This window comes from Tachypleus tridentatus, chromosome 13 (genome assembly GCF_004210375.1).
Source record: "Tachypleus tridentatus isolate NWPU-2018 chromosome 13, ASM421037v1, whole genome shotgun sequence".
NCBI classification, from domain to species: Eukaryota; Metazoa; Arthropoda; class Merostomata; order Xiphosura; family Limulidae; genus Tachypleus; species Tachypleus tridentatus.
The window spans coordinates 23,806,519-23,826,407 of record NC_134837.1 but is presented as its reverse complement, the minus strand read 5'-3'; the positions used below and the strand labels follow the sequence as shown (position 1 = coordinate 23,826,407).

General features: G+C 34.1%; 1 protein-coding gene across 3 annotated transcripts in view; it reads left to right on the top strand.

Annotated features, from left to right (window-relative positions):
- Positions 1-19,889, top strand: part of LOC143239403 (protein turtle-like) — a 666,407-nt gene that overhangs the window by 103,073 nt on the left and 543,445 nt on the right. The window lies entirely within an intron of this gene.

The window sequence follows — 19,889 nt, the reverse complement described above, 5'->3', positions numbered from 1 at the left end:
CTTATCTAAGATTGTGTTTCTCACCTAACTTTTGGTCCGGCATGGCGAGGTGGTTTAGGCGCATGACTAGTACTCTGAAAGTAGGGTTTGAATCCCCGTCCCACGAAACATGCTCGCCCTTTCAACCATGGGGACGTTATAACATTTCGCTCAATCCTACTATTTGTTGGTAAAATAGTACTCAAGAGTTGACGGTGGGTGGTGATGATCAGCTGTCTACCACTACTAAATTAGGGACGGATAGCACAGATAGCTCTCGTGTAACTTTGTGTGAATTTTAAAACAAACTAACTTCACATAACTTTCCTTTTATTTGAAAGAGTATTTTAAGAACTCTGCGTTGAAAGGGTTATATGATATCAAGCAAGTGGTTTGAACAGTAATTAATAAAGCTAATCCTCCAAAAAAGTGGTTAACATGAAGGAAATAAAACTTGACTAAGCAGCAGTGCATGATTTCTGAGAATGCGTTTAGGGGAAATTATCATACCGGAAAACAAAAAAAATAAAAAAAATTCTAATATAAAGATTTAAAACGTAGAGAACAAATAAAAAAACAGAGATTTTATATATAATGCAAAACAAAGTGTCTGTCCGAGCGTTCGTCTGTTTCTCGTTTATGGTGGCGGCTTGCCGCGCCGCGTCTGAAAGATGAGCACGCAGATAAAGCTCAATATTCTCTTTTGAAATGATGGGAAAGTAGACAATAATAACACTGATGCCAAATTTTATTTCACAAATAGGATATTCTAAACTCAACTGTTAGGATTTAATCAACTAACATTCATATTTCAAAATGTGACATAACTTAAAGAATAAAATTGTAGATTTACTGTATGTTATTGTCAGCCAGCTCTAAGCAGGGCTGAAATTCTTAGTAGTTTTTATGGTGGTCAGGTAAGTAGCTCAGAGATTTTGTTCTGTGCAAAACCAAGTGGTCAACACAATTAACGTTCATTTAAATCTATGAAACGTGTTAAATTGATGGATTAACTCAAACTTACCATGTCACTGGGGGGATATATTTGCTTGTTGTTTATTGTTTCTTTAGACGATCTTTCATTCTTGGTAATTAGTTTGTGTTATATTGTGTTTGTTCTGAACCTTTTTGTATGAGAAGACGTAGGTAAGGATACTTAGGGTTAGTGAATTTGGTAATCTAGGAGATCTGAAAGAACAAACTATTCAGGTGGTAGAAAATCTTTCATATTGTGTGAATTAGTAAATCTATTATAACAGATACAAGTTGAATACCTCCTTTGTTTTTGAAGAAAGACTATAATTATTAGAGAAAAATTGGATTTGAACAAATATTGAGTCGGAAAAATTCCCTATATTAGTCTAGACCTACGATATAAGTGCAACTTGTGTTTCTACTAATAAACGTTTTTGAGGTTTATTGATATTTTATAATTTTTGCGCTTAAATATATACTTCAATAGGTAAGAATAAATAGTGTACATATGTGTATTTATAAGTGATGAAAATAGAACAAGATAGACCTATTTGAATATGTAAATCATTATATAACTGATGATAAAAGTATTATACCACGTTATATAACTGATGATAGAAATATTATACCACATCATATAACTGATGATAAAAGTATTATACCACATTATATAACTGATGATAGAAATATTATACCACATTATATAACTCATGATAGAAATATTATACCACATTATATAACTCATGATAAAAATATTATAACGCGTTATATAACTCATGATAGAAATATTATACCACATTATATAACTGATGATAGAAATATTATACCACATTATATAACTGATGATAGAAATATTATACCACATTATATAACTGATGATAGAAATATTATACCACATTATATAACTCATGATAGAAATATTATACCACATCATATAACTGAAGATAGAAATATTATACCACATCATATAACTGAAGATAGAAATATTATACCTCATTATATAACTCATAATAGAAATATTATACCACATCATATAACTGATGATAGAAATATTATACCTCATTATATAACTGAAGATAGAAATATTATATCACATTATATAACTGATGATAGAAATATTATAACACGTTATATAACTGATGGTAGAAATATTATACCACATTATATAACTGATGATGGAAATATTATACCACATTATATAACTGATGATAGAAATATTATACCACATTATATAACTGATGATGGAAATATTATACCACATTATATAACTCCTTTCAAACACAGATTAAAGTTTTTGAGGAAAGTGATGTCGAGAAACCCACTTGTTGAGAAATTTATATGCAAAAACGGCTCGTTTGGGCTGAGAAAACACTTTACATAGAAGAGCGAACAACGTTTCGACCTTCTTCGGTCATCGTCAGGTTCACAAAGAAAGAGGTAACTGACCGGAAGCTGACCACATGTTTGAAAGGGGTTGTGTAACTGTGTGTCGAAATGTAGAGGGCGGTATTAGATGTTTGAATATATAATTTTATTTATTATATTAATATAGGTATAAAGGCGTTCCTTTATATTGGTTTATTTTGGGTTTAAGTTGTTGTATAAGTAAGGCTTCTTTAATTTTACGTTTGTTTATGTTTGTTTCTTTATTTAGTATTTGAGTGTTTTCTATGGTTATGTTGTGTTTATTTGACTTGCAGTGTTCGAAAACGTGTGAAGGTGACTTTTATGTTCTTTGAATCTGGTTTCCATTTTCTACTTGTTTCTCAATATAGAAGTCGTGGCAGTTATCACATTGTATTTTATAAATAATGTTGGTGTGGTGTTTGTCAGTGTAGTTTTACATAGTATAGACCTCAGTTTTGTGCCGGGTTTTTGAATAAATTTGGTATTAATTGGAATGTCATATTTTTTACTAATTTTTGCCAAATGTTGGTTATTTGTTTGCTGATGTCGGGAATATATGGTATACAGCAGTATATGGTTTCGTGGTTTTTTGATTCGTGAGCTGTATTTACTTTAGTTGGTTGATTTTGCTTTCTGTCTAGGTGTGTGCGTATAATGTTTTCTACGGTTTGTGGAGGAAACTTATTGATGTTGGTGAAGTATTGTTTTATTTTGTCTAATTCATCGTTAATTTTATCTGGTGAGCATAGTTTTATGGCTGTGTTTATTTGGTTTCTTAGTATGTTGAGTTTTTGTTTTGTTTCATGTGCTGAGTCCCAAGGAATGTATAGTCCAGTATGGGTGATTTTTCGGTGGATTTCTGTTTGAAATTGTGTATCAGTTCTTGTAATTTTGAGGTTAAGAAATGATATTTGATTGTTTTCTTCCTGTTCACATGTGAAGTTGATGTTGGGATGTATAGAGTTAATGTGATTGAAAAAATTAAGTATGTGTTCTGTAGATTTGAATCCCGCAACCGTGTCATCTACATATCTATACCAGTATAGTGGTGGATGTAATGCTGTGTTTATTTTTTATGACACAAGTTGAAACACAAGCAATTAACACAGCAGTGTCTGGTTTAATGAATTCATTATAGTCACCTGTTCACCTATTAAATGAACCATTTATCTGGATACTTTTCTTTGATATTATACTTTCTTGTTTAATTCATGCAAATCATCTGTGGTTGCGGCTCCGAACAAAACTTTCAGGACATTTCCACCTGCTTCTATTAAACCATGTTTTTGTTGAGTCAGATCTGAAATCTAAACGTTATCTTTAATATCCTTTAAACCTAATAACAAATTTTCTATCTTAAGACGGTATTGTATAACTAAGATTTTATACTTCTGAATTAATCCTTTCTGTAAAATTCTTACTAAACGTAAAATACAACAGTTAAAACAACTTACAAGCTCATCTTTATTTTGTTTTATAAAACAATTTTTTGCTACGTGGCCAACCTTACCCCACTTAAAACACTCCAAGTCCTCGCATTTATTTTGTCCGCTTCGCCAGTTTACTTTTTAATTTTTATTCTTACTTGTCATACTTATTACAGACTGCTTGTGCCTGTATATCTGTTGCTTTCTTGTTTCCTCGATTAAATCTAATAAGGATGCTCGTGGGGTATTGGATTCATTAACATCACTCCTAGCTCTATCGTTAAGCGATCTTATCTCATACTCAGACTTCAGTGTATCTTGGATCATCATCTATTCTAATATAAGTTCTACGTAATCTATTACCTTGCTCTTGTAGCTTATGCCCAAACACTCGAAAAGACTCGCCTTTTTCTTGATTCATATTTCGTAATTGTGTCATGATTGTGCTTGGCGTTTCTCGTTTACCATATCCCTCTGTTAGCATACGTGTTAAAAATGAAAAACTACAGTTTCACGCAATGCCTCAATGAAACTTTTTGCTTCTCCTGCTGTTCTTAATCTCAAATTGTCTGATTTCTGTGCGTCGGTCCAACCAAATATTCTAACAGCTTCATTTAATGCATCTATAAAACTTTCAACATCCTCGTCGAGCTCACAGTGAAAAAAGATATCGTACCCGTTAAGTGTGTAATGCATCACAAACTATTTGCGTGGGTGGATTTGGCACAGCTTCCACATTATCATCAGTCCTTCTGGAAGTAGTAGTGTGTAGTGCCTTACGAAACTACTTGAGTGGGTGGATCTGGCACAGCTTTCACATTATCATCAGCCCTTCTGGTAGTAGTAGTGTGTAGTGCCTCACGAACCTACTTGAGTGGGTGGATCTGGCACAGCTTCCACATTGTCATCAGCCCTTCTGGTAGTAGTAGTGTGTAGTGCCTCACGAACCTACTTGAGTGGGTGGATCTGGCACAGCTTCCACATTGTCATCACCCCTTCTGGTAGTAGTAGTGTGTAGTGCCTCACGAACCTACTTGAGTGGGTGGATCTGGCACAGCTTCCACATTATCATCAGCCCTTCTGGTAGCAGTAGTGTGTAGTGCCTCACGAACCTACTTGAGTGGGTGGATCTGTCACAGCTTCCACATTGTCATCAGCCCTTCTGGTAGTAGTAGTGTGTAGTGCCTCACGAACCTACTTGAGTAGGTGGATCTGGCACAGCTTCCACATTGTCATCAGCCCTTCTGGTAGTAGTAGTGTGTAGTGCTTCACGAACCTACTTGATTGGGTGGATCTGGCACAGCTTCCACATTATCATCAGCCCTTCTGGTAGTAGTAGTGTGTAGTGCCTCACGAACCTACTTGAGTGGGTGGATCTGGCACAGCTTCCACATTATCATCAGCCCTTCTGGTAGCAGTAGTGTGTAGTGCCTCACGAACCTACTTGAGTGGGTGGAGCTGGCACAGCTTCCACATTATCATCATCCCTTCTGGTAGTAGTGCTTCACGAACCTACTTGAGTGGGTGGATCTGGCACAGCTTCCACATTATTATCATCCCTTCTGGTAGTAGTGGTGTCTATGCCAACATTAGCCATAGTTACTTATTTAATTTAATTTTCTACTTACACTACTTATAGTACTTTAAACTAAATTATCTACCTCAACTTCTTTCTTTATTTTAACCAACCTGTTGTTAGTTACTATAGAAATTCCCAGTAACCAGTTAGCAACCCTCATAGAATTCACCACGATAAAGACAAACTTCATGTTCAACAACCAAAACTATATACAAACAAACGGCCTAAGCATGGGCAACCCAGTATCACCAGTTCTAGCCAATATTTTTATGACACAAGTTGAAACACAAGCAATTAACACAGCATTACATCCACCACTATACTGGTATAGATATGTAGATGACACGGTTGCAGGATTGAAATCTACAGAACACATACTTAATTTTTTCAATCACATTAACTCTATACATCCCAACATCAACTTCACATGTGAACAGGAAGAAAACAATCAAATATCATTTCTTAACCTCAAAATTACAAGAACTGATACACAATTTCAAACAGAAATCCACCGAAAAATCACCCATACTGGACTATACATTCCTTGGGACTCAGCACATGAAACAAAACAAAAACTCAACATACTAAGAAACCAAATAAACACAGCCATAAAACTATGCTCACCAGATAAAATTAACGATGAATTAGACAAAATAAAACAATACTTCCCCAACATCAATAAGTTTCCTCCACAAACCGTAGAAAACATTATACGCACACACCTAGACAGAAAGCAAAATCAACCAACTAAAGTAAATACAGCTCACGAATCAAAAACCACGAAACCATATACTGCTGTATACCATATATTCCCGACATCAGCAAACAAATAACCAACATTTGGCAAAATTAGTAACAAAATATGACATTCCAATTAATACCAAATTTATTCAAAACCCGGCACAAAACTGAGGTCTATACTATGTAAAACTACACTGACAAACACCACACCAACATTATTTATAAAATACAATGTGATAACTGCCACGACTTCTATATTGAGAAACAAGTAGAAAAATGGAAACCAGATTCAAAGAACATAAAAAGTCACCTTCACACGTTTTCGAACACTGCAAGTCAAATAAACACAACATAACCATAGAAAACACTCAAATACTAAATAAAGAAACAAACATAAACAAACGTAAAATTAAAGAAGCCTTACTTATACAACAACTTAAACCCAAAATAAACCAATATAAAGGAACGCCTTTATACCTATATTAATATAATAAATAAAATTATATATTCAAACATCTAATACCGCCCTCTACATTTCGACACACAGTTACACAACCCCTTTCAAACATGTGGTCAGCTTCCGGTCAGTTACCTCTTTCTTTGTGAACCTGACGATGACCGAAGAAGGTCGAAACGTTGTTCGCTCTTCTATGTAAAGTGTTTTCTCAGCCCAAACGAGCCGTTTTTGCATATAAATTTTGAGGAAAGATGGTACCAAATTTCATACAATCAGGTTATGGATTTCATGTCTGAGAACAAGCCAACAGGGGTGATAGAGTTTCACTATTGTGGCTCAGAAAGAATTAAACCAACTACCAATCTAGCTTTTTCTGTGTTGTGTATTAATAAGAGGAGCATCACTGCTTTCCGGTCTATATCTTACTAGAATAATGAGCCAACAACAAGTTACCATAAGTTTCTATATTAGTATGTAAGTTTGAAGATCTACTTCCTTTGAAACTTAAGATATCTATGTCTATGCATAGCTTATCCATGATGATGGGTACTTCTGTGTAATAATTTCTCAGAAAATTTGCCCTAAAATGCCATCCATTTCTAATGTCTACTCACTTTTATATATGAGATAAATGTTCAAGTTCTAAATGTTTAACTTCTACTTAAAAACAGTACTTTATTATCACTTTGACTAAGTGCCCTGTGATTATAGTTAAGACACGTTCTGAAACCTTCCAGTTATTATCTAATAAAGGTGTTTTTAAATATTAAATCTGCACTTAGCAGAAAATATTAGGGTGCTTGTGTCAACTGTTGACCTACATTCTATACCCTATATCTTTAAACCAAGTACTGAAGAAATCTTCGTGACACTATGAAACACTTCTAGTTTAACAGCTGTAATTATAACTTTTGTAACTTTCTTAATTACTTTACAAAGTTTGTTTTAAACAGTCATTAGTATTTTGTTAAACCTCTTTTTTTTTTGTTGACAGCTACAAAAATAAATCATATATCCATGTAGTCAGCAGTTAAAAAAGTATATTTGTAACTGTTCCTTCATGAAGCGATTTCTAGCAATATGCTCTTGAAAACAACATTTCATATATTTAACAATTTCTGTTTTGTCTACTATATTACACTTTCGTGTACTTTTTCATAATGTTAATGCATACATTTCTTTTATTATGATGTTAGGCGTTTCACGTATCCTGTATTCACATAATAATCTAGGTTTTAGTATATTGAAATCTGAGGTTAATGTCATTTCATCGTATGCCCTAATGAATCTCTTCACCAAATGTACTATTGAAAAACAACTACCATATTACAAATAGTATTTATTTCAAATACCAGGATATGCAATCGGCAGCATTCACAAACAGATCACCCACTCACAGAGACTTTCACGATAACAAGAAAGTAAGACAGATGCCACTACTATAACATAGTATGATTATTATTCTCATTCTGATTACAACATTACTAACTATACTTCTCATGAATACTCTGTTAGAAACGTTTAGTCATAAACTGCAGCTTACAAAATCCCTTTAAATCGTTAAGTCAAACAAAATACAACTTACAAAGGAACTTATATTTGTTCCATAATTTAAATTGGAGGAACAGTTCTATTCTTGCTGAGGACTACAAGAATGTAATGAACTGCAGAATGGCTAACATCAGTTTTATTCCAGTCCAAGAGTTAGCGGTGGGTGGTAATGACTAGCTACCTTCCCTCCAGTCTTACATCGCTAAATTAGGGACGGCTAGCGCAGATTGCCTTCGTGTAGCTTTGTGCGAAATGTAAAACAAACCAAACCAAGAACTAATATATACTCTTCAAACAAAGAAACGCAAAAGGCAAAATATGAAACAAATTGTTAACAAGTTTATTCCGGGTAGTTCTGTATGACATGTCTGAAACTTTGCACATTCACTGCTGAACATCCAAAGTCTGCAAAGGCGAAGTCCACGCTCACTAGTTGAAGTTTAACGTCATTCAACGTCAATAACGAGTATGGCCCCGTGAGCATCAATAACTGATTGGCATCTCCTGCCCATGGAAGCGATGAGATGACGAATCACATCATGTGGAATGGCTGTTCACTCAGCCTAAAAAGCTGCTGCAAGCTAAGGTAGAGTCTGCGGTTGAGGTTGTCGCCGTCGCAGACGTCGGTCCAACTCGTCCCAAAGATGTTCGATGGGATTTAAATCTGGTGATCTGGAGGGCCAGGGAAGAACGTTGATGTTGTGGTGTCTCAAGAAGACAGTGGTGAGTCGGGCTGTGTGACGACGGGCGTTGTCATGTTGAAAAACGTCGTTGACGTTCACCATGACGGATTGCACATGGGGCCAAAGAATCTCGTAGACGGTTGCGTACGGTCTGATCGGAAATCCTACGCAGCCCTGGAATGGTTGAGGCAGTAGACGTCGCAGTGGTGGTCCTATCCCGAAGGTGACGTAACCGGATGTAACGATCTTGTGCGGGCGTGGTCACACGAGGTCTGCCAGATCGTGGACGGTCACGAGTTGATCCATGTTGTTGGTGACGATTCCATAGCCTTGTGATGGTGCTTGGGTGGACATTCATAACTCTGGCAACATCTAGTCGATATTCGCCTGCTTCCAAGCGACCAATGGCGTTGTTGCATTGTGCTTCAGTCAGTCTTGGCGTAACTGTATTGCGTGTCGTTGGCTTAACACTGAGCTATGGAAACCGAGAACCCGTCACTTTTATAGGGATTTTGCACATGTTGCACTTGCAGAATATGCAGATTTCTGAAACAAATTTATTGGACATGCATGCGTTTTGGCGAAAAATCCGATGTTTTCCTCCGTTTTCAAAGTGCACAACTTTTATTGTCATTTTGGTCTGACAATCAGTGCCTTAACACGTGTAACATCACATACTCTGAGCTTGTAACGTTATTACATATATTTCTCTTTAAAATAAAAAAAATATCCCTTTTGCGTTTCTTGTTTTTAGAGTATAGTTCTCACAAAAAATACCAACTATAAAAATCCAAAAGGTTTGGATTTTTTATATTAGTCTTTATCTGCGATTGCGTTTAGTGCACATGTATCATCTTTGATTTGAAACATTATTATAAAAGATATTTTCACTATCTTAAACCCATGAAAATTTACGGCCATTACTACATATATCTTAAACATTAGAAGTTTTTTTAATAAAATAAACGATATATTTATTAAAAAATTCAGAATATATTAGTGTTTCGAGCATAGAACTAGTTCTCAAGCTAAAAATGAAAGTTTAATTTATAACTCTTCAGAAAACTAAAAAATAAGAATAGCACGTGAAATAGTTGAAAATAATAAAAATCCCTTTACTGAACATTTTGTGTTATAATAATATTTGTAATCGTTTATAGATTCTTTGAATAAAAAGTAACGGCTGAGAGTTCTGACTTGTAATTACAAACGTAATATTTGATTAAAATTGTGATAAGAGCATAGAAGAACAAACTTATGTAAAAGAGTAAATATGCTGCTTATTGCAGTATAAATGTTGAAAGTTAAGCCTTCATTACTATACAATACACTCGTTCCCTTTCAATGATTAGGTATAATCACTATCATAGGATCAAGATGGTTGTGAAATACGTATTATCCTGACCCTTAATGTCTACATCAAGATTAAAGTAAATAATATGTTATGAGAATGTAAAATAAATTGAATCGAATATCCTTTTTCATAGCCCGTGGTATGAAAAAAATAAAAATGGTTACATTTTTTTTGCCTACAGAAAATATTGTAAACAATAAAAGCAAAGTCACACTAAGTGTATAAGATAAGAATTGTTGTATCACAAACATAAATCTAAGAAGTAATAATAAGTAGGCGGTAAGAAGTAGTAATATGGTAGGTTTGTGTAGCTATTGCTATATGCTATAATACAAGGTTATTTTGGTATATATCGGAATCATCATTGTCTTGGAGTTACTTATTATTTGGAGTATAGATTATTTTATTCGGATTTCTTTAAAATGTTTTATAAATGGTCAAATATAAAACCGATAGTCTCGAACTATTATCTCAATAAAGGGCTATGTATGCATGAGAGCTTTTACACCTGTCTTTAATTAAGCCTTAAGATGCACACTGTCCTGGTTATTACAAACACTGGTCTAATCTAAAGGTATATTATCCTAAAGATGTTAAAACACAGTTGCTCTTAAAAGCTTTAATTGTTGCTTGTGAGTCTTAGAAATAAACACTATTTTGCTGTGTGATATATTATTTCCTGTATTTTTCTTTACTTCAGACTTACTCAAGGTAAAGAGAACTCAGTTTATAATTTCTAAAACTTTTCTCGCCAAATCTGCCGATATTCTATTGTTTTCTACCTGATTACTCACGTGGAAATCAGTGAACCTGAGAATACCACAATATTAAACATAAAATACAGTATTTATTTGTATTTTAATCATAAGTATATACATATAATCGTAATGATGTTATTCATTTTATATGTAATTCAACATAAGATAGTTTAAAATAAGAAGTTCTGTTGTTTTTTTTACAGTGAAAACTTGTTTTCTTAACGTTTATTCATTCTTGAAACTCGAATGTTGTTAAGTGAGATTTAAACTTATCTTTACTAAACGTGTCAGTACAGTCTTCTAATAAAGTAAATTCAAGCAAGTTCTAAAGTGGAAGAATGGACTTTATGGTGTCTCCTTTCTGGTCAAAGGATGCTGCCCACTTGGGTCCTCAGACAACATGACATCACGTCATACGTGTGTGAAAGGTAGTTGCTTATGTTTCGATTGGTAAATCGTTTTTGTCTTTCAGAGAATGGGATAAAGATGAGGCGAAGCACATCATACTGATTATAATGGATAATCATGTCTTTTGTAATAGTATTGACTGAGTTGTGGTAATGATATAGATATATATACTTTCGTACATAAAGTACTTTAATTTATAATTTATTATATGTGTGTGTCTTTTTCTTATATCAAAGCCACATCAGAGCAATTCCCATCGAGGGGAATTGAACCCTTGATTTTAGCGTTGTAAATCTGAAAACTTACCGTTATTCCAACGGGAAACTTTATTATATGTAGCGAACAAACATTTCATGTAAAATCAGTAATACTGAAATTATTAAAACTAAATTACTACTAGTTATTAAACGTTATGTTTAACACATGATCGTTTCTATCTAGATAGAATAAATATGTAACACTTATAATTTCTGTGTTATGTGAAAAAGTACTATCTAATAAGCTGGTGTATCTCAAATAAACAAAAAATACATAGTTTTTCCATAAGACAATTCAAACTACAAATGTTAATGAAAACAGGTTTTACATAAATTACTTATGCAACACTTACCGTTTTGATTTTTATCAGAATGAATACTTTCTCGGATTGGTTAACACATCTCATGTCTTTCATTTCTAAAAAAAAATCGTATGTTTTCGATAGAACAAATGATTTAAAAATTAAAATTACTTCAATTAACTCACATATAGAAGCTTCAAACTAATGTTGTCAGTTTACCGCGTGTAACTGTTGAAAGTAACAGACGAACACACTTTTGTTTACGATGACGTCATCATGAACTTTGTTTTCAGATCAAATGTAAAAACACATATTACAGTATACTTTAGAAAAATATAATCTTTGCTCTCTTATTTCCTCTCTCTCTTTTACCTTTAGTCGAAAAGGAAGATGCTTCGGGGAATATCCCGCAACCACTCTTTCACCTGTGGTTCTTGTTCGTACACATAAAATCATAAACCTTTAGGTAGGTATTTCTTATGTCTTTTTACATTATTACAGAAAGATAATCTTCAAATATGTTATCTACAGTTTACTTTTACATAAAAGTTGCGTGTATTTCTCTAATGTTTAAGGATGATATCTTGGTTCATTTGTTCGTCTATACTTATGTAGAAGATATTACAAATTCCGTGACAAAAACATCAAGAAACTTAAAACCAACGATTAATGTTCTCATACTTTAAACTTACGGTCTCAGACAAAAGTATTCAGGCAGTTAAAAAAAGCAAAAAACCAAAAAAATTAATTTATATAATTTCTAATTATTCAACATATCATTCATAAGACGAAAAACGAAAACGTGAAATTTCAAATGCCATACTCTGACGAAAGTATTTGGGTACCCTTACTTTAGCATTTTATGTGCCTAACCTTTTCTTACTTTACAGTTTACGTCTTTTGTTTTTGTATTTTGAAACTGTTTTCCGGAACATTTCAGGAGGTTTTACTGTCCATTTTCGAATAAATACAGCTTTGCAGCATTCAACTTCATTTTGTTTCTGTTACACCAGTCGTTACATCAATTCTCAAAATATTGATGGGATTCAATTCTGGGGACTGAATATAACCAATAAATAAACGTAGATTTTTCCAGAAATTCCTTTGTCGACTTCGTAGAACGGTTATGGTTATGATCCTGCTGGAAAACAAACTTCCGTTCAATAAGCTTTTCTAGCAATGGGTAACAAATAAGAATGCAAAATATCTTGATCTTCCGCATCATTTATTGATTCATCTATAATTCGAAGATCTCCAGTAAGAGCAAAAAAATCGAGACAGTTATTACTACACAACTTCCGCCATGTTTACCACTAGACATGATGGCATTTTCTTTAAATTCTTCTTCCGTTTGTTTTCTTATTAAAATAAAACTTTATTTTGGATGCGTTTGACTAAAAAATTATTCAGATAAATCACCAGTGTTTTAAAAGTAGTTAATAAAAAACCAATTTATTACTTTTGTACATTGTTTTTAACATCGGTTTACTTGTTTGTTTCCACTTATTTTATCATGACATTTGCAACAATTCAAAGATTTTGCTCGAACAATTACATTTTGGGATATAATACTTGGTGTGTCACATCAGGAGATAGCCACACTAGTTCCAGCTGATCTCGGCTTGTTATTACGCCACACCCAATAAACCAAATATTTACACTATTTCTACAATACACAGTTTTTGGTTAGTTTCATCATAGATCTCCAATTTATTCTTCACTACATGTTTGTTTCGTTTGTTTGTTTGCTTTTGTTTTTGAATTTCGCGCAAACCTACTCGAGGGCTATCTGTGCTAGACGTCCCTAATTTAGCAGTGTAAGACTAGAGGGAAGGCAGCTAGTCATCACCACCAACTCTTGGGCTACTCTTTACCAACGAATAGGGGGATTGACGGTAACATTATAACACCCCCACGGCTGAAAGGGCGGGCATGATTGGTGCGACTGGGATTCGAACCCGCGACCCTCGGATTACGAGTCGAACGTCTTAACACACTTGGCCATGCCGGGCCTTGTTTGTTTCACAATTTTTGTGAAATGTTGGTTTTCGATCATGATAACTGTCCATAATTAGCTACAAATCTGGTTCATGCGAAATATACTCTTCAAAACAAGAAACGCAAAAGGGATATTTTTTTATTTTAAAGAGAAATATATGTAATAACGTTAAAAGCTCAGAGTATGTGATGTTACACTTATTAAGGCACTGATTGTCAGACCAAAATGACAATAAAAGTTGCGCACTTTGAAAACGGAGGAAAACATCGGATTTTTCGCCAAAACGCATGCGTGTCCAATAAATTTGTTTGAGAGATCTGCATGTTCTGCAAGTGCAACATGTGCAAAATCCCTATAAAAGTGACGGGTTCTTGGTTTCCATAGCTCAGTGTTAAACCACCGACACGCAATACAGTTACGCCAAGACTGACTGAAGCACAACGCAACAACGCCATTGGTCGTTGAAAGCAGGCAAATCTCGATCAGATGTTGCCAGAGCTGTGAATGCCCACCCATGCACCATCACAAGGCTATGGAATCGTCACCAACAACATGGATCAACTCGTGACTGTCCACGAGCTGGCAGACCTCGTGTGCAGGATGTTGACAGATTTGGTGGTGGCAGCGTCATGATGTTGAAAAACGTCGTTGACGTTCATCATGATGGGTTGCACATGGGGCCTAAGAATCTCGTCGACGTATCGTTGAACCGTAAGATTCCCTCGAATGTGCAAAAGGTCTGTTCTGGCATTGTAGGCGATGGCAGCCCACATTATGACGTAGATTTAAACCCCATCGAACATCTTTGGGACGAGTTGGACCGATGTCTGCGACGGCGACAACCTCAACCGCTGACTCTACCTCAGCTTGCAGCAGCTTTGCAGGCTGAGTGGACAGGCATTCCACAGGATATAATTCGTCATCTCATCGCTTCCATGGGCAGGAAATGCCAAGCAGTTATTGATGCTCACGGGGGGCATACTCGTTATTGACGTTAAACTTCATCTAGTGAACGTGGACTTCGCCTTTGCAGACTTTGAATGTTCAGCAGTGAATGTGCAAAGTTTCACACATGTCATACAGAACTACCCGGAATAAACTTGTTAACAATTTGTCTCATATTTTGCTTTTTGCGTTTTTTTTTTTGAAGAGTATATATTGATTGCCTAAATACCTTTGTCAAACTACGAAATTAGGTTTTGCACGTATTTTTGTATACTGTGGATGTTGTGTAGTTATTTATGTGTTACTGTAAAGTTGAATGTACTTGAAAGATCAGAAAAATAAAATGCATTTATTTTAACTGAGTTACGAAATAAAAAAAGACAATTTGGTAATTAAATAGGTGTAGTTGATAATATATAGTAATAAAGTATATCAGCTATGATGAGGTTGATAACTGCTACAATAAGAACAATTTTCTTTAAAAGTTTGAGCTAAAGAGTAACAGCAACAATTATACAATACAATCAGGTGATCCTTATGTAAGTTACGTATGTTTCTTACGGCAAGAATTGCACAATACAATCAGATGATCGTCATGTAAGTTATGTATGCTTCTTGTACAATACAATAATATGATCATCATGTAAGTTAGATATGTCTCTTACAGCAACAACTGTACAATACAATTAGATGATCATCAAGTAAGTTACGTATGTTTCTTACGGCAACAACTGTACAATACAACTAGATGATCATCAATTAAGTTACGTATGTTTCTTACAGCAACAATTGCACAATACAATCAGATGATCATCAAGTAAGTTACGTATGTTTCTTACGGCAACAACTGTACAATACAATTAGATGATCATCAATTAAGTTACGTATGTTTCTTACGGCAACAATTGCACAATACAATCAGATGATCATCAAGTAAGTTACTTATGTTTCTTACAGCAACAATTGCACAATACAATCAGATGATCATCAAGTAAGTTACGTGTGTTTTTTAAAGGGTGAAAGCCACATAGTGGTCAAAACATTCTAGGGTTTCCAGAGGTTATGGAATTCCTAAACATATGAAAATATAGATTTTATGAGATGTGATTTCCAGTATTTTTGAGGCTATAATTAGGCCTGTTGAAAATTTTAACACAGTATGAGCAATAGGAACAAAATATTTTAAACAACCAAATAACAACAAAAATGATATAATATCGAGTGTCTCGCTAAAATGGCGACTGTTGGTAAGTATGCACAGGTAGAACTGACAGATATGTACTATGTTATCCTAAGCATTCCTACTTGTCCAAGGAAACCATTTAACTGTTTATAACCGAAATCATTTTCAACAATTATGAACAAAGTTTCGCAGACACAACATCAGTATCATAATGTGAAGGCAAAAGATCGATATAAATCAATATGTATTGAAACATTGGTTCAGTAACAAGAGTCGGTCAGCCTTTGTTACACACTCTAATGAAAATCCACAATGGAAAAGGTGTTATTGATTTTACGATAAATCAATTCGAAATAAGCAAATAAAACTACTTGTTCGCGAGTTTACTTCAATATGGAAAGAGTATTTATAATGTCAATGTCCACTAAGTTTGGTTTGTTTTAAGTATAGATGAAAATTCATTTTTTCAGTAAATATTGACAAATAGTTTCTAATTTTCTTTTCTCTTACAGTATGTTCATAAAATAAAATACTATTTGATTTAAAATTCAACCTTGAGTCAAGCTGTGAAATGTTAACAAATATTTATATTTTATAACCTATGTTCGAAGTTTTTTATTTCTTAAACACAAAGCAAGACAATGGGCTATCTTTTCTGTGCCCACCACTGGTATCAAAACTTTGTTTTTAGCGTTGTAACGCTTCAGATTCATCGCTGAGTCACTAGAAAACTATATTCAATAATATGAACATGTACTAGAAACAGTTTTCTATTTCTGTATATCAAAATGTTTGGGGCTTATTAGTTTGTAATTCAAAACTATTTCAAGGAACGGGAGAAATAAGTCTATCCAGTTGAAAACATCAACAGTTACCAAGGCAACAGTTACTTAACATCAACAGTGTATGTTACCAAGGCAACAGTTACCTAACATCAACAGTGTATGTTACCAAGGCAACAGTTACCTAACATCAACAGTGTATGCTACCAAGACAACAGTTACCTAACATTAACAGTGTATGTTGCCAAGGCAACAGTTACCTAACATCAATAGTGTATGTTACCAAGGCAACAGTTACCTAACATCAACAGTGTATGCTACCAAGACAACAGTTACCTAACATCAACAGTGTATGCTACCAAGACAACAGTTACCTAACATCAACAGTGTATGCTACCAAGGCAACAGTTACCTAACATCAACAGTGTATGTTACCAAGGCAACAGTTACCTAACATCAACAGTGTATGCTACCAAGACAACAGTTACCTAACATTAACAGTGTATGTTGCCAAGGCAACAGTTACCTAACATCAATAGTGTATGTTACCAAGGCAACAGTTACCTAACATCAACAGTGTATGCTACCAAGACAACAGTTACCTAACATCAACAGTGTATGCTACCAAGACAACAGTTACCTAACATCAACAGTGTATGCTACCAAGACAACAGTTACCTAACATCAACAGTGTATGGTACCAAGACAACAGTTACCTTGTCTGTGTTATTTATATGGAGGTCACAGTGCTAGAATCTGTTAACTTGAGAACTGTTTCCCTCGGAAAATACGGAAATTTACTGTTAAAGAATTTTTGAAATGTCGTATTGTACTTAGACCAGATCGAAGAAACTTAAAATACATGAAAGAAGTCTAGATTTCGAGATTACATAAGGTGATGGTTTTATAAGAGAAAACAAAACTATCCCGGAGATCTTTGTGTGACCTTCAGTATATTTGTTTGTTTTTAAGTGTATAGCTACATATCAAAACGCTTTAACGTTATAAGCCTATAGACTTATTGTTGAGACACCTGGAGGTAATACTGATGAAGTTCTAAAGCTGAATCGTTGAAGAAAATAGATTCTGGTTTATTTGGAGTAAATGGTATTTTTCTTTAGTTTATTTTTTAAGTGAAAATATTTTCCAGTTTGTGCTAAAAACTATATATATATTGCTTCCAACGTTATGCTAGCAATAAGTTAAGAAAAAATGTTTATAGTATGGCTAATTACGTTCGCTGCGTTCAGCCTGTTTCGTTTGCACGATCTCAGAGTTTAAAAGTTTTAATAGTCGCTTAAACTAAACGAACAACAGTTGTAACCGAAATTATTAAAATTGCACGAAACAAGTGTGAGTAAGAAACAAGCGCTCGTGGATAATCTTAGTTACTTTATTTTATTTACATTTTTACAATTTCTGGCTGAAATAAAGTGGGGCAATCGTCGACTGAATTAGCACTTTTCTCGAAATAATACATTTTCGTATTTTTTTTCTTTTGTAGATGTATGTGGGTGAAAATATGTCAGATGAACGTATAAAAAACAATTCCTTTCAGTTACAAATAGCGAGTTAAATTAAATCCTTGCTGTGTCTTTGTAAGATATAAAATTGGTGCTTTCGAGCTCAGGGCCAAGTTATATAAGTGGATGAGAATAGGGATCTATTTTCACTAAACAGTATTCCTGATAAGTCTTCACGTAACAGCTAAGTGTTTATCATACAGTGAGCAGGTTGTAACAGTGAGTTGAAGTGTTTTGTACAACAGCATAACCAGAAACACTCACGACCTTTCGACTGTCCAACTACGAAACAATTGCGTTACATTACTCTATTATTCTACTAAACACTGTTTTTCTGAAGTAAACAGTAAACAATATTTTACAATAACTTGCATGAAAATAAATTCTCATGAAGTGTTTTTTGAAAAGGTATATATGAAAAATTGGTATGTTTGTTTTTGAATTTCGCACAAATATGCACGAGGGCTATTTGCGCCAGCCGTCTCTAATTTTGCAGTAAAAGACTTGAGGGAAGACAGCTAGTCATCACCACCCACCGCCAACTCTTGAGCTACTTTTTACCAATGAATAATGGGATTGACCGTTACATTATAATGCCACCACGGCTGAAAGGGCGAGCATATTTGGTGTGACGGGGATTCGAACCTAAGATTACGAGTCGAGCGCCTTATCCACCTGGCTATGCCAGGCCATAAATAAAAAGAGCATTATACTTATTTTACTTGCTTTCTAAGATATGTAGGTTGGGATAATTGTTTTTAAAAATAATAAATTTATTAACGTTCATGTTTCTGACTGTCTTGACAGTACTGCTATTAGAGTTTAACAAAGTGGTGAGTGAGATTGTTACATAACTAATGCAAAATTATTGCAAGTTAAAACTAAGGTATGGATAAATATGAGAATATGTCAAGCTTGTGTAGATTAGACATAACTTAATATGTTTATGATATTAACCACTTACAGAGGTACGTAAACATGTGAAAGTTGATTATCAAACTAAAGTTCAGAATGGCGTTGAAGAACATTTTGTGAGGAAACATAAAACACTTGCATTTGAAGATATGTGTATGTTAAGTTTCGTCTGCAACATAAATATATATATATGTATATATATATACATTTAACCATGAAATATCTTAATAATCATATAATCAAGTACATATGGTCAAGTGATTAAAATGATAGATATAAAATAGAAACAATATTTTAAACATTCAATGGTTGTATAATAAAAACAAACGAATTTAGTGCCACAAGATGAAAGTAACGAAAATAATACTTTTACTATTTCCCAAGAGAGGACAGACTGGTAACGAGAAACTTTTATCGGAAAACAGGGTGTATGACACCACTGAGAGATCTCCTTTTACTTTTTGTAATCGTCTTTCTTACATGACAAATAGGTTTACTCTCAGGGCAATAACACGTTAAAGTTAACTCTAAATGTGTGCGTTGATGTTTTTGTGAGAGGTGAGTAGCTAAATAATCCACACAGGATTGAAACTTATTTATTAAAGTACGGGAAGAATAAACTGTGTTACCTTTTCACATAATAATTTTTTTCTAAACATTGGAT